Genomic DNA, 15,000 nt, shown 5'->3' on the forward strand with positions numbered 1-15,000 from the left:
ATATATATATATATATATTCAAATTCTTTTTTGCAACTCAACAGTTGACCTTTTTGAACTACGTTTTTTTTTTGTCTTACATAATTTAAATACAGTAACAAAATTCATTAAAACTTTTTTGGTTCATGCTGCAATGATTAAAAGGGTTTTTAAATTATAAAGCGATGTAAATAAAATGAAGTACATTAAATCATTATTACTTTTAAATGGCCATATTCTATTTCCCCAAATTCATATGGGTTTGCAAAATTTTCAAAAAAAGTTTATTTTTATTATTTGACAGTTCAGAATTAATTTAATAACGATAAAAGGAAAAATAAATCATTGAAATCACTCTTGTCTAGTGTTAAACTTAAAATAGTTTTAAGGTGCGATAATTATTATTATTTCGTAATTTTTCATATTTTTACGAAAGTTTTTATGAATACTATAAAACTATTACATTATAGTTAGAATATTCCATTTTATGACTCCTAAAGGACTTCCAACTCAACCCTACGCATCCAAATATGACTACGCTTTCGGTTTTTCGTCAAAAATAAGTATCTTATGATACTTCAGCATGTAGAGGCAAAACCAATCGATTAGCTTGTAAGATGATTCAGAAAAGATTGGGAAAAAGTCTATAAAAGACTGCATTCCCAGTACAACAAACCTTTTACAAAATCTCCCTCTAATTGTCTAAAAGGATGGATAGAGAGCTACAGAAATTTATCACACCTCACAATTAGGAAACAGCCTTTCGAATTCGAAAGGTGGGGGGACTCACTATAAAAACCATCGAACCTTCTAAGTGTTGGGGATTGCGTGATTGAGGGGTCCCATTCCACCCACTACTTCAATCGGAATCGACTACTGAAAAAGAACACATGCCATTGTTCTCACGATCTTTCCGATGTAGTTCCCAGACTCCTTGTTTGTCGTCACCCTTTTAGTAATTATCACGAATTCGCCGGGAATGAAGGTGAAATGTTAGATAAATGTTCGTTCGGACCTTCTACTGCTTTCAGTGTTAAAGCAACAAAATAGAGTGACAGGGAATGTGTTGTCATTCATGGCAAAGTTTGTGTGCTATGGTATTCATAACATAATTAGTGTCACTAGTTTGAATAGTTTTTAAAATATGTAAAATATGTTGTTAAAATGTTTAATTTAAGGGTTTTTAAACACAAAGTATAATTATGCTCCCTATCTCTTCGCAATTTGTTTTAAATATCGCACTCTCAGAAATAAACCTCTCTTTTTTGACGATACAGCAATTCTTGTGCTGTATTTCGTTAATTTTGAGAATCATTCCGTCACGAAATAAACGTGATTTGTGACGATACACGAACTCTTGAATTCATGACGAAATATGTTTCTCGAACTGGAAACCTCATCGCAGTGCATTGTGGGAGGGTGTTAATTAAAATGACGAGACTAGAATGAAGAATCTACGATTGAAAATAAAGCGGCGAAATGAGCCTACCGGCTTGTATGGTGGTTAAGTAACGTACAGGGAAGATCCAGGGTAGAGATCCGGGATTTCGTTAATTTTGAGAATCATTTCGTCACGAAATTGCGTGATCTGTGACGAAACGTGAACTCTTGAATGTGTGACGAAAGATGTTTCCCCATCTTGAACCCTCTTCGTAGTGCATTGAAGATTGTTAACTAGAAGGACGAGACTAGAATGAGGACTAGACGATCAAAAATAAAGTGACAAAATGAGCCAACCAGTTTATATGGTGGTCAAGGAGTTGGTTTCATCCCGGAATCCGAATCCCGCTTCAGGCGTGGACGTAATTTATCTTTCCTTCCATTGGTCCTTCTTGTGCCGTTGGAGTTTGAACATTGATCCAGCTATATGGTACGAACGATAAAGGGGTTATTAGAAAAGCTCATTACATTAGGCAATACAGAGATATTTATTAATTAATTAATTAATTTATTTATAAATTGTTTTTTTTAAACGGAATAAAATAATAAAATATATTCTTTAATTTTAGCGAAACTTGTTTCGTTAAAGAATATAGTTGTTTTGCCACTTCTGACGAAATTTTTGCTCGGAGCATATACCAGGAAACAGCTTCATCAATAAGGAAAAAAGTTTCGCGTTATTTGTATATCCATTTCTTACAGTGTATAGACCAGAATTTTTTCGGCTTAAAATCTGGAAAAATATGTATCTCATTTTTACGGTAGTTCATCTAAGTATAAAGGGAGATTTTTGCTTATTATGCTTTTGGAAAATTTATGCTGTTGCAATACTATGGAAACTATTAATGGTATAAACTGTACTTTCTAGTAAAGTAAAAATTTAAGTAAATTTGAAATTAGTATCAATTTATGTAATGAAATAACGATAATAATTTTCCTTCAATTTTTTAATCTAAAAAATGCTTTTATTTTCGTATATACAATACGTAAAGTCTTTGTTTTTGTGATTACGTTTGTCCAAATCTGTATTTTTGCACAGTATCTCCCCAAACAGATGCAAATTTTATCCGTGATCTACGAATGAACTACAATTTAAAAACAACGTTATTTTTATGGCTAAAGTGATATTTGTGATTACGTGCCATTAAAGCATTTAATTTAATTCTACAGCAGCAGAAATCTTATAAAATTATGCATTTCGAATGCATGCATTTTGTCACGAAACTGTTGCAAGTTTTTCAATCATTTCGTTAAGAATATCCATAGTAGAAAGCCCAATTGACCAATATACAAGGAAAATTAATATTTAAGAGAACTTAAGTTAAGAATCTAAGAAGCCTCAGCCAGGTTACTTTGACAAAATATTATAAAAAGTTCTCTTTTTTAAAGTGCTTAAATTATTAAATAATAAAATTAAAGCTTCAAATACATGCATTGTTATATACTTAAAACACATTAATAATAATTTTTACCGGAATATGTTACGGAACAAAAAATATGATATATTAAAATTTTCACAATAATAATTACCGTAAAATCAATTGATAATTAATAAATATTACTGCTAACTCTGCTAAATAAATATCACTGTACTGAACTTTAACTTAATAAATATTACCGTAAGATTATGGTATAATATTTAACGGTATAAATAAATTTTATGGTTAGATGGATTTTTCGAATGAGGCACCCTAAGCGCCCTCACTTTATACCGTAATTTAATCAGGAATTTTTTACCGTGCAGTTTACGGTGTGTAGAAATGAATCTTATAGTCAAATCGTCAAGGTTTATTTCATTATGTATATCTAGTGAAATTTCAGAGGAATTTATTTTTACGAGATTCTTTCACATGTAACGAGACGTTTACGAGACTCTTTATCGTATTTGGAAATACTCAATCAACCTAAACATTTAAATTTAGAAAAATGTCCGAATTTGATTTATCACTTTGGCAAATATCATCACCTTTACAACGTTAAACTGTAAGTCGCTAAACAGAAGCTGTCACATTTTATAAAAGTGAAAGGGAGAAAGGCTTCACATCATCCCCTTCCGGTTTCTCTTGATCAAGTTTTCATCTGCAAAATAATTTAAATGGTTAATTGAGAAACAAGAAGTGAAATCTAATAAACCATGCTGTATAGTAATGGCATTTCTGAAGGAAAAAAAAACATAATTCTTGTTTAAAAAGAAAAAAAAACTGAATATCTTTCAGAAGTTTACCGGAAATTCTGGTTTTCAAAATAATATTTTTTATAACCAAACATTTAGCAAAAAAAAATACAAAATTGAAAAGTAAATTTAACGGATTGAATGATTTTTATGCCATGCTCTAAGGTATCAGGATAAAATTACCAAATTTTATCACATAATATAAAACCATATTTTATTGTTAATTTTACCAAAATCATTACCAAAGCGCTTCGATAAAAATGACCGTGTTTTTTGGCGTTCCCTTGAGTTGGAAACACGGTAAATTTTACCATATTCAGGTAGCTATGACCATACTTTTTTTTTTCTCTGTTTGCTATGAATCAATCTGAAGAACAGATTTTGATAAGATTATTACATCGGCTTACAGTATATAACAATAGAGATAGCCGAAAGCTTAAAATGAAAGAATTAATCTAAATTAATAAGCAAAATTGCAGTAAAAAAGGAAGAAGAAAGAAAGCCAGATTATATTTTTACTACGCATAAAACGTCTGCAATATTTAAGTTTTAAAGTTTTTAAGCAATTATTTAAATTTATTATGCATTTGAAGCAACCTGAAGAAAAAATTGTAATGAGTTTGAATTATACTGAATGAGAAACAGTTCTTTTTTTTACTGTCACATACCTAATTTATATTATACATTTTTTATTCTCCATCTTTGTTAATAGTTTCCGATATCAACTTGTATGTCACTTATTCTTATGTTTAATAAAGATATGCTTTAAATATTTTAAAAACAAGTATGAGACATGATTTCAACATTATTTGAACTTAATTGAATTATTCTCCAATTTTGTTTTTGTACTGGATTCCAATCAATGAATGAAAAAGTAAAAAAGATATATATGATTTCTTTTAATTAAATGTTGAAATCGAAAGAAAACTGATGGGGAACAATCTTTCCTTTCCCAAAAATATATGTTATTAGGAATTTTCTAATTTTAATCATTGATTAGACACTTCTTCAAACAAAGTAATTTTCTTCAGAGTTTTTGATTCAATTATCCCAAATGGCTCTTTCAATCAGAGATTTTGATTACTTCATTTGTTATTACCCCTCATCAAGTTATTATCCAGCAATTTTGAACCACGCCATTTTCAGACAGGCTGTCTAAAGACAGGATTATTCGTATCTTTCAAATTTAAATTATTTTTCTCTTAAGGATTTTTGAGTTTAATTCAAAATTTTTTTGATCAACCTCGTCATGCAGAAATAGACTGCAAAGTTATATTGAGACTGTAAGAGAGTTGCATAAATCTACGTACGACTTTATGATGAGTTGCTTCTTTGTTTCTGCGTACCCCTGACGTATTTTCACCCATTTTATAAAACTGACTTTCAGGCATTAATTTAATAAAAATTTTAAGACTTATGCTGAGGTTATGGTAGTCACGCGTACCAACCATGGCGAAACACCTAGACCAGTTTTTCGGAGCTTTGTCTTTAAAAGCCATGAAGGCTACGTCATTTTAACCTGGTTAGGTGACGTGGGTAGTGCCTGAGCTGGTACCCACTCTCCCAACTTCTACACCACAACCAATGAGGGGACCTTTAGTCACCACAGATTTAAAGCGCACTTCGCTCTGCAACACCGGAATGAAGGATGTCTTTACCAGAAAATTGTTATTTCAATTTTTTAAAAAAAACTTTTCCTTTGGCCACTTGGAGAATGACCTTTCGTAATACAGGCATCAGAAAGGCAGATTTGTCGGCCACTCCTTCAGAGGCACCATATTAGGTGGGCCAACGTTGCTCCCACAATAAGGACAAATAGTACAGAGATGGAAAGAACATCAATGCCTTGTCCGGGATTCGAACCCAGAATCTTTCTGGTGCAGGGCCAGTTTCCTGACCCCTAAACAGGCGGGATGGCGCAATTTTTTTTAAAAAAAATAATAATAACAGTCAATAATTTAATACGAAATTACATTATGGGAATGACCAAAGGGGAAAAAACTTTTTTCTATTAAAGACGAAGAATTTGAAATTTGGATTCCAAAAATTTCATATTCTTCGAAGAAAACTTTTTAAAACTATAATTAATAAAACTAATTTGTTATTTGAGCACGGATTAACTTAATTTTTGTGACTTAATTCATAGATATTTAAACTCATTGTGTCTGTCTAGCATTATTAAGTTCACCGTATGTCAATTTCATGCACGCACATCTAAAGAAAACCCTCTGAATCCGTTGGGAAATCAACTAAAACGATTCTGACCATGATACAGATATTTTAAATTGTCAATAACACCTAAATTGTGAATTATTCTCAATTGCGAATTTAATCCATTTATGAATGAGCTGTCAATGCGTGTAAATATTTCACGTTATGCAATTTATCAGTTTTTATGGTATTGAGAGCTCAAAAAATTATTTAGTTTCAAGCACTTTTTATCTTGTTTTCATGACATAATTTGTTCAGTAATTCAGCACAATTACAATAAATGACTCGCTCCTCCAGCAGTCAGGCTAACCGTGGGAAATTTTTATGCTTTTCCTCTCCATGTAACGTAAATGGGGGTTAGTTCCATCACAAAGTCCTTCATGAAGGCAAATTTATCCCATTTCTTGATTCAAGAGTTTTCTTGTCTTCTGGATTGAGTTTAAAATTACAAGGCTACGGAGTTGAACATTAGTAGACGTAAACCCAAAATTGGGTCGGCTGTTCAACGACGGTTATAAAAGAAAATAAATGACTCGAATGTGACAATATAGGAAGATAAATCTTTCAACTCTGTAAAAAGTGTGTATTTTATTAATAATTGCGAAGTATTTCTTTTAAGTTATGATGATAAAAGTTTGATACAATATACGTTAGTTGTTTAATTTAATGTAATTACAATTTGTGTATTTCATAAAATTATTTTTCATTTTTACTCTGAAATAATATATACAGTGCTCGTCTAATGTGATCATATTAATACCGAAGTCTTTGATTCTATAACGAACAACAGATTTCACAAACTGAATATCTATTTCGCATTACATATAAAATAGTATTTTCTAAATTTTTCACAGAATTACGAGTATAAATATACATAAGTATTTATTATTGTTAATTATTGTTCATTAATGTTAATCATTACTGATTACAAATCCTTCAGTTAATTTATTTTAATTTGAATTACTTTAATTTAAATATGTAATGTTAATAAAGATAAAGAAGTCGATCCTTTTAATTGGAAACTTAATGCTAGTAAAAGTGAGAGAAAACATTGCTGTTTACCGGAAAAGTAAACAATTAAAACACTTGTTGCTTTACACATGTTTGATGCTATGACTTTTTTCGAGCACTAAAAAACAGGCTCCTTTCAAAAATCTCAAAATATGAACGAGGAAAATAAAAGTGATTTGAAACAGAAAACGAAAAGTTACCTACGAAAAATGAAAAATGAAGGTGAAAAAATAGAACGAGAAAATCTGCGATAGCCGAAAATGAGACAAAAGAGGAAAAATAAATAAATGCGAAAAACAAAACTGTAAAAATATCAGAGGTCGAGAGAGGCAAATCAGGGCAAAATGCATTTCTACGCGGTATGGGGAAGTGGTGAGAAACTCATATTGTTAACAAGGAAATCAGTATTCATATGAATGAAACAAGAATCCAGGCATCAAGATGAGCTAATGTGATATGGGTCGAAGGAATCTGGGAATTATCAAAATTGAATTTATGCCCAAGATTCGAAAAAGGAATGGCCATAGATGATTTATCACATTCTTGATAACCGACATATCTGTAATCGTCATTTAGTCTAAATTTTAAAATGTCCGATTGTTTGTCCGATGTAGCCCAGGTCGTATTGGCAAGGTGTTCGGTAAATGCTCCAGTGATTTTCAATACTTATAGGATGTTTAAGTAACTTAAATATAATTCTTTTAAAAGGCCTGAAAAGGATTTATAAAACCAAAACGATATTAGCAATTTTCTAGCAAACGGGGTAGAAAAACGATATAGTAACTATCATTTTCAATTTTCTTTGGAAATAAATATTCCATTCCCCACACAGCACCTGATGCTTCGGCTTTCAATCCAATCCCAAATCTCATCTCCCTATATGAATGACGAAAAATAATTATTTTTTAAAACACTGAATGAGAAAACGAACCTAGTATACCTCTCCTTAAGTAATACGACATTTAAGAACGAATAAATTCTAAGAAAGAGCCTCGATGGTTCAGGGGATAAAGCGTTCGCCTTCCAATGAGATACACCGGGTTCGAATCACAGCGATGGCTGGTCTATACGAATCCGCATCCGGCTTGCACCGATCACAGTGCTGACGTGAAATATCGTCAGTGGTAGATGGATCATGAGTCAGGCTAACCGTGGGAGGTTCGCGTGGTCTTCTTCTTCGTGTAACGCAAATGCGGTTTAGTTCCACCAAAAAGTCCTCCACGGAAGCAAATTTCTCCCAATACTTGATCCAGCAGTTCCCTTGTCATCTGGATCGGGTTCAAAATTACGAGGTTACGAAGTTGAACATTAGTAGTCGTAAGTCCTAAACTTAGGTCGGCAGTTCAACGACGGATATAAAATAAAATATCTAAGAAATACCAAGCATGCATTGGGCTTTCTTTGACGCTCAAACTCAGCAGCTGTGAAAAATTTCGGATCAGATTAATGACGTCACTCAGGGGGCCGGTGCTTTTTACCGTAAAATCTATTTTTACCGTAAAATCTATTTTTACCGGGACATGTTGCAGAACCAAAAATCTATTGTACCATGATTTTTTTCAGAAGTAATAATTACCGAGAAAAATCACTGAATTACTCTCGTTAAATAAATATTACTGCAAAAATTGCGCTAAAATGGATTTTACGGTTAACGCACCCAAAATGTCGTTACATTATGTTGGAATTTGATCCGGAATTTTTTACAGTATATTTCATTTTTAGTAAATTTCGATGACTCACCGAGTATTTTTGATTACAATATAAAATGGTCGTCAGTGAGCTGCTTTTTTATACATAAATGACTCCGTTCTTGAAAATTTGATGACAATAAGAGGTTGATTGCACCAACTAATGATTATACAACATGGCGTACACTGCATTCCAATTTTCTTCTAGCAACGATTTGGAAATATAAAATTATGAGAGTACTCCTTTGTGATAAAATTAAATTTCGCGAAAAACAACGTTTAAAAAGCACAATTGATATGATTTTTAAGGCTATACGCGTTACGATATCACATTGTTACACTTTCATCAGTAGGATAAATGGCAGGAATGGTAAAACATAGATGCGATGACGTACCAAGGTACTAATGATGATGTACCAATGTAACATCGAAACGTGTATAGGTCTAAAAAAAATTTTGCCAGTTGTGATTTTTAAACGTTTTTTTTAAATTGAAATTTAATATAAAATAGTTAACTTAGTGAAAAATGTCTTCTTTTTTGTCTTCAAAATTTTTTGTCCCTGTCCACTTAAATATTGCGTAATAATTTTTGGTCAATATTAGACTCCTCCTCTCCCCTTGTTTGCAAAAATAGGAAAGTCATAAACACCTTATCTTATGTAAAAAAGTTGCAATCCCTGGTGTTTGCTTTGACTTTTACTGTAGCAATCTAGTTTTAGGACTAATTTAAGTAAAAAGCTATCATTTAGCATTATTTCAGCTATAATTACTAAATTTAGTTATTCCTATGTTTCTCATAATCAAAATAATATATTTATTAACTTAATACTTATATTTATTGTATCAACAAAGTTTACATTTTCATCCATTTTTATGAAATATTCTTTGGAATCTTGTGTGTTCCAAAACTTTTGACCTCTGAAACTTTTCTACATTTAAAATTTTACAAACTTTGATGTTTTTATAAAATTTCTTATTTTGATTCTTTAGATAGTGTCTAACGTAAGCATTGTTCATACCCTTCCTTTCCCCTTGTCAGCGAAAGTAAGGAAATGGCTACTTCCTGTTAAGTGCTTACGTAATGCATGAATTCCCTCTCCCTTTATTCGTAGAGCATGTTGATAGATTCACCTGAAAGCTGTAAAAATACGAAATTCATAAATAGAATAGATTTATTTTTTACATGTACAATCTACAAAAGAACTCTTAGAATAGACAATTACTTTTTTTTCAAAGTTAGTAGTTTAAAAAATAAAATAAATAAAAACCTGACCATTTCGTGCTAACATGCATTACCACATTTGAGAAATATACCCAAAAATTCTTTTACACCCCGAAATAAAGGAAAATGAATACAAGAGAAGAGAATTGCTTCGAAAAAATGAATTTCAGAACCAGGGGCTGGAGTCGGCACTTTCGTGCCTAAATCCCATAGCGTGCCCAAAAAGGATACAATCGTGCTCCGGGTACCGCCCTCTCTCAATCTGCTTTTAACCGCCCAATTACGCATCGGATCTTCTTTAAGTGCTTTTACACGCTTCCCGGCCACGCCCTCCTCGCTCTTGCTCTTCTTTACTTGAAGATAAAAGATGGAGGGTGAGAGAGAGGTTAGGTTTCTAAGAGAGAAGATTCTTTTCTTTTCTCACAATTCTACATTTTTATTTTATTTTTTTTGTTCTTTAAGACAGGTAGAGAAATTGTCGAAGCAGTTTTTCGTGCAAAAGACATTGGCTTGGTAGTACTCGAAGTTTCATTTACAAAATATGTTTTTAGAAATCAAATATTATGGTGGGTTTTCAATTATTTATGCATTCTGGTGCGTTCTCTTTGCGTATTATACATTTAAAGAAAAATCTTACGAGTTTTTATTTGGAATTGCGTGGGGGAGAGGTTTGTTTCATTATCAAAAACAAATTAGTCTGAAATTTAAATTTGAATTTTCGTCCTAAATTAGGAAATTGTTTATCATTCTGCGAAATTAAAAGAAAGACTTAGGTTTTTAACATTAGTTCGTTTTTTTTTCTTAGAACAGGATCAGAGGAAAAAAGGGGAAAAATTAATTTACTAAATATTTATAATATTTCAAAAAGTTGATTAGTTTACTATTGAATAACACTGAACAACGTCACCATATAAAATATTATTTCTGTGCACTGAAGAAAAAACCATTGTCAAAACTACCAGAATGTGGTAAAATTTATGGTTTCTGGTTCTATGTGAACACCAAAATGCACGGTATTTTTTTCCGAAGCGTTTTGGTAAGGATTTTTGTAACATTAACCATAAAATATTGTTTTATAAAGTGTGCTAAATATGGTAAATATGGTACAATTTCGTAATTTTATCTTGATGCCTAAGAGCATGGCATAAAAACCATTTATTCAGAAAACTGAATTTTTGGTTAACCATCGCCATATGAGGGGGAAACTATCTGATGAATGATATAAATTCATTATATTTTGATTCCATTACAGGAATTGTGTTTTTTTTTTATTAGAAATGTCATTAACATATAGTACGGTAATTTTGCTAGATTTTTTTTCTCCATCAAATACAACACAAAAATTCTGGTAAAATTACCACACTGTATGGTAATGATATTTCTGGTTAAAAAGCAACTAAGTAATTGTGGAACTAAAACTAAAACATAATTTATTTACACCATTCATTTGGTATTTTTTCCGTTTATTCTGTTTATTTAGGTTTACCGAAAATTTTAGTTTTTAAAATTACAGCTCTTATTACCAAAAATTCCATACATTTAATAAAATAAGCAACTAAATAAATTTAATCGAATAAATGATTTTATGCCGTGCTCTAAAATAGCATGAAAAATTTACTGAATTTTATCTCATTCACTAAATTTTATCACAGATTATAAAACCATATTTTTCCGTTAACTTTACCAAAATCATTACCAAAGCGCTTCGGTACAAATTAAGGAGATTTTGGAGTTTCCATAGAGCCAGAAGTGCAGTAAATTTTACCATATTCTAGTAGGTCAGGCCATACTTTTTTTTCCAATGTGCAGGATTATCGAGTTCTAACAAAAGCATTAATTATGGAGACAAATTTGCCAATAATGGGGAAGGAAAAATGGCCAAAGCAAAATGCAGTCATTTCTAATTGGAAGATAGGAGACAGGCTGTGGTAAGATCGTTCTAAGACAACGAAAGCATATTTTTAGAACTTTTGAACTCCCCACACCCTCCCTTCCTAGCAAATATAAGCAAATCACAGACCTTGTCACAACACACCCCTTGTTTTTTTCAGTGACTTTGACTTTTATGGTACTAATCTTATTTCTTATTAATTCAAATAAACGATGTAACTTTCAATAAGAGAAAATTAATGTTTAAATTATTTTATAAAATTTTTAAAGAAGAATATTCTTCTGGGATCTTTTGTATTTTCCTCCTGTGATTAAAACTCTTGCCCTCTGAAACTCGCAGAAGAAAATTCTTTTCTGTAGTTTCCTCTTCCTAAACTTTTATTTCTAATTTGAATTTTTTTCAAGAGTCCCTTATCCCATTTTTTTTGCTACATTTCTTTACATAAAAAAATGAAAATTGTCACTGCTCATGCCTCTTTTCAACTTTTTCAGCAATATGAGTATTATTTTCTGATCCCCAGGTAAGGTGTTTACGTTATATTTTATTGACCCCTAAAGTGAGAAACATCGATGTAACCAAATGGTAACTTTAATTAATTTTATTTATTTCCAATGGTGGGGAAAACAATTAAACGCAACAAAGAAGAACAATAAAAGCCAGAAGGAATAAGATGACGAAGTGAAAGAAAGACCGAAGTCATTTCCCCAAAAGCTCTCTTGCACTCCAATATTTAGTAGTCTCAGAGTCAAGTCCGTGGAGTGACCTACAGGATGGAGATGTTTCTGGTTCATAGGGTTAGTTTTAATTAATAAAAACAAAGATTTTTTTAACATAAATACAGTGAAGTACCAAAAAATTCCTAAACTGCTTCATTTGAAATTTTTTAGGACGTGGAATGATTCTTAGAAATCCAGATCAATGGATGAAGAGTAGTGTTTAATCTCTCAAAAAAATCAAATTTAATCACTTAAAAGTGTTTTATTTCTCAGAATATTGAAAGAAAAAGAAACACATAATTGATGCTATAAAGAAAATAAGAAAATTATGGTTTGCGTTTCCTGAAATTTAATATGGATCAAACTAAATATACAACGGTTACCCTGTTAACGGTTACCCTTCCCATTAGAACAGGCGAATAATAAGTTTTGAAAGGCTTAAAGTTTAATATTTTATCGGAAAATTTTTTTTTCTTAAACATTGCGTGTAAAAACGTTACCATAAAAATAAGTTTAGTTATTCTTTGCTTGTTTCTTACTACGAAGGCAAGAAACGAAAGTAGTTGTTTTCGTTATTTTACAAACATCTACTTTATATCGCGTATTCGAATACATCGAACTTTTTTCTTAGTCCCTGACATGTTAGTTTTAATCAAGAAATATTGCACTTTTTGTCTCAAAAAATTACTTAATGAGAAATAGTTTTTGTAGTTTTGAAAACTTCAGAGACACTCCCAACTTCGAAACATCATTACTTTTCAATGTAATTTTACATTTCTTTTAAATAATATAATTTGTATAGTCAGTGTGATAATAATAATAATTATGTATATATATGTATATATAATAATANCATTTGATAGATTTCTTGACAAACCTTAAGTCGCATTTGAAAAATACATATTTTAGCTTTTATATTTAAAATCATATTATTACCAGCTGTGCAACTGGAGCAATTACTTAATATTAGTTACATTTCATTTGATTAATAAAGAGAGAACTTAGTGACAGGATACGTTAAGTGATATTTTGAAGAAGAAAAAAAAATCTAGTTTTTAAATCTGAAAACATGATATAGCTGTCTGTAGATATTAACCACTAAGTTATGCTACATTTTTAAATAAGAAAGGTTTTGTTTAATTTAGTGATATAGGTAATTTAATGATAAGATAGGAAGAAATTTTAATGATATTTTTTTTATGTTTAAACGCTAATTTTTCCTCAATGCACTGAAATACTATTTATCATGTTCCTCTCATGCTACAAATTCGAATAAAATTGCATTACATATTTACTTCATTTTTTCTTTGTTAAATTGAAAATTCACCAATGAAGTAACATTCGCTGAATAAAGAGTAAACTTTTAGTTTAAATTATATTCTCAAATTAGCTTTTTACGATGACTTTCCCTTTCTTTAAAATTGTTTATTTAATAATTTGAATTTTTATAATATAACACATTTGGAACCAAATTATTAGTTTACCGTAAAAACTTGCGTTTTCTGAATTTTATATGAGTAAATAAAATTCAGGAAACTTTTACGGTAAATATTATTGTAAAATGTAGTCTCTCCAGAACTGTTCAACTTATAGAATTTTATTCTAGGAAAGTTTTCTTGATTAATATAAATAGAAGACCACAATAACTTTCTTCTTAACCATCAATAATGTTATATCTACTGTAAATGTTTACAATAAATACTGATTTTACCGTACAAAGAATTATAACGTTGGGTACTGATTAACTTTGCATTTTAGGAATATTTTCTATGGTGTATAAATTAAGTATCATTGTGAAATTTTCTTTTATTACAGGTGTGCCAGAAAACTTTTTCTCTGATGTAAGAAATACCTTGAAATCTCTAGTTTGTTTGGAAAATCGAATTACAGTCATGTAGCAGAATAATTTTTCATGAAATGCGAAGATGAATAATTTCTCTTCTAATCCAGTGGAAGGGAGAGTATGTAGCGAGTGTAGAAAAGGACAGAATATTATACAGCGTGCTCTATGCCTCTCACCTAAAACAGATCATCCATGTCGCTATATACTAGATTGCTCCAGAAATATGGATGAAGAAAAAGATTTAATAAGAAGCCGTGGGTGTTTCACGAGGCCTTGAAGTGATGTCACCTTTACATCTAAGTGACTTAATTAGTTAATATAGTGATATCATCTAGCATAAAAGTTGGCTAGTTCCAGTTTGTCAGACGGAAGAGAGGAGTCGCTTGTGAGAGACTTAACCTGTCTCCTATAAACATGTCATGTATTTATCAAATAAAATAATAAATGATGCTTAAAAAGTATTTCTAGATGAATTATCTTCAAATAAATTTTGTGTAAAAAGGTTTTCCATTCGCTTAAAAGTTTTTAGATATAGCGAAACAAGCAAAAAATGAATTCAAAATTACTGGTCTCCTAATTAAATTATTGGGATCATATTTTCCAAAGTGCAACCTTTTGTACCAATGAAATTGGAAATTAGTATGTCATGCTGTGTCATTTCGGCGGCCACTATATAAAGCTGCTTAATAACTCTCATTGGACTGGGATGTACAGCTATGTGAATGGAGTATCCCACTACGATCCCGGAGGTATTTGGTTCGAATCTTGCTGACAGCCGAAGAGCTTCTCTCTTCCACATACGAATTCCGCACCCGGCTAGTACAGA

General features: G+C 31.0%; 1 long non-coding RNA gene across 1 annotated transcript in view; it reads left to right on the plus strand.

The window, feature by feature from the left end:
• The window catches only part of LOC122271474 (uncharacterized), a 125,260-nt gene extending 110,661 nt beyond the window's left edge, over window positions 1–14,599 (plus strand). The window contains exon 4 of the long non-coding RNA XR_006226389.2: window positions 14,147–14,599. This is a non-coding gene — a long non-coding RNA (uncharacterized lncRNA). The remainder of the gene's footprint in view (window positions 1–14,146) is intronic.
• Window positions 14,600–15,000: the final 401 nt, after the last annotated feature.

The sequence above is a fragment of the Parasteatoda tepidariorum genome, chromosome 3 (genome assembly GCF_043381705.1).
Source record: "Parasteatoda tepidariorum isolate YZ-2023 chromosome 3, CAS_Ptep_4.0, whole genome shotgun sequence".
In the NCBI taxonomy this organism is placed as follows: Eukaryota; Metazoa; Arthropoda; class Arachnida; order Araneae; family Theridiidae; genus Parasteatoda; species Parasteatoda tepidariorum.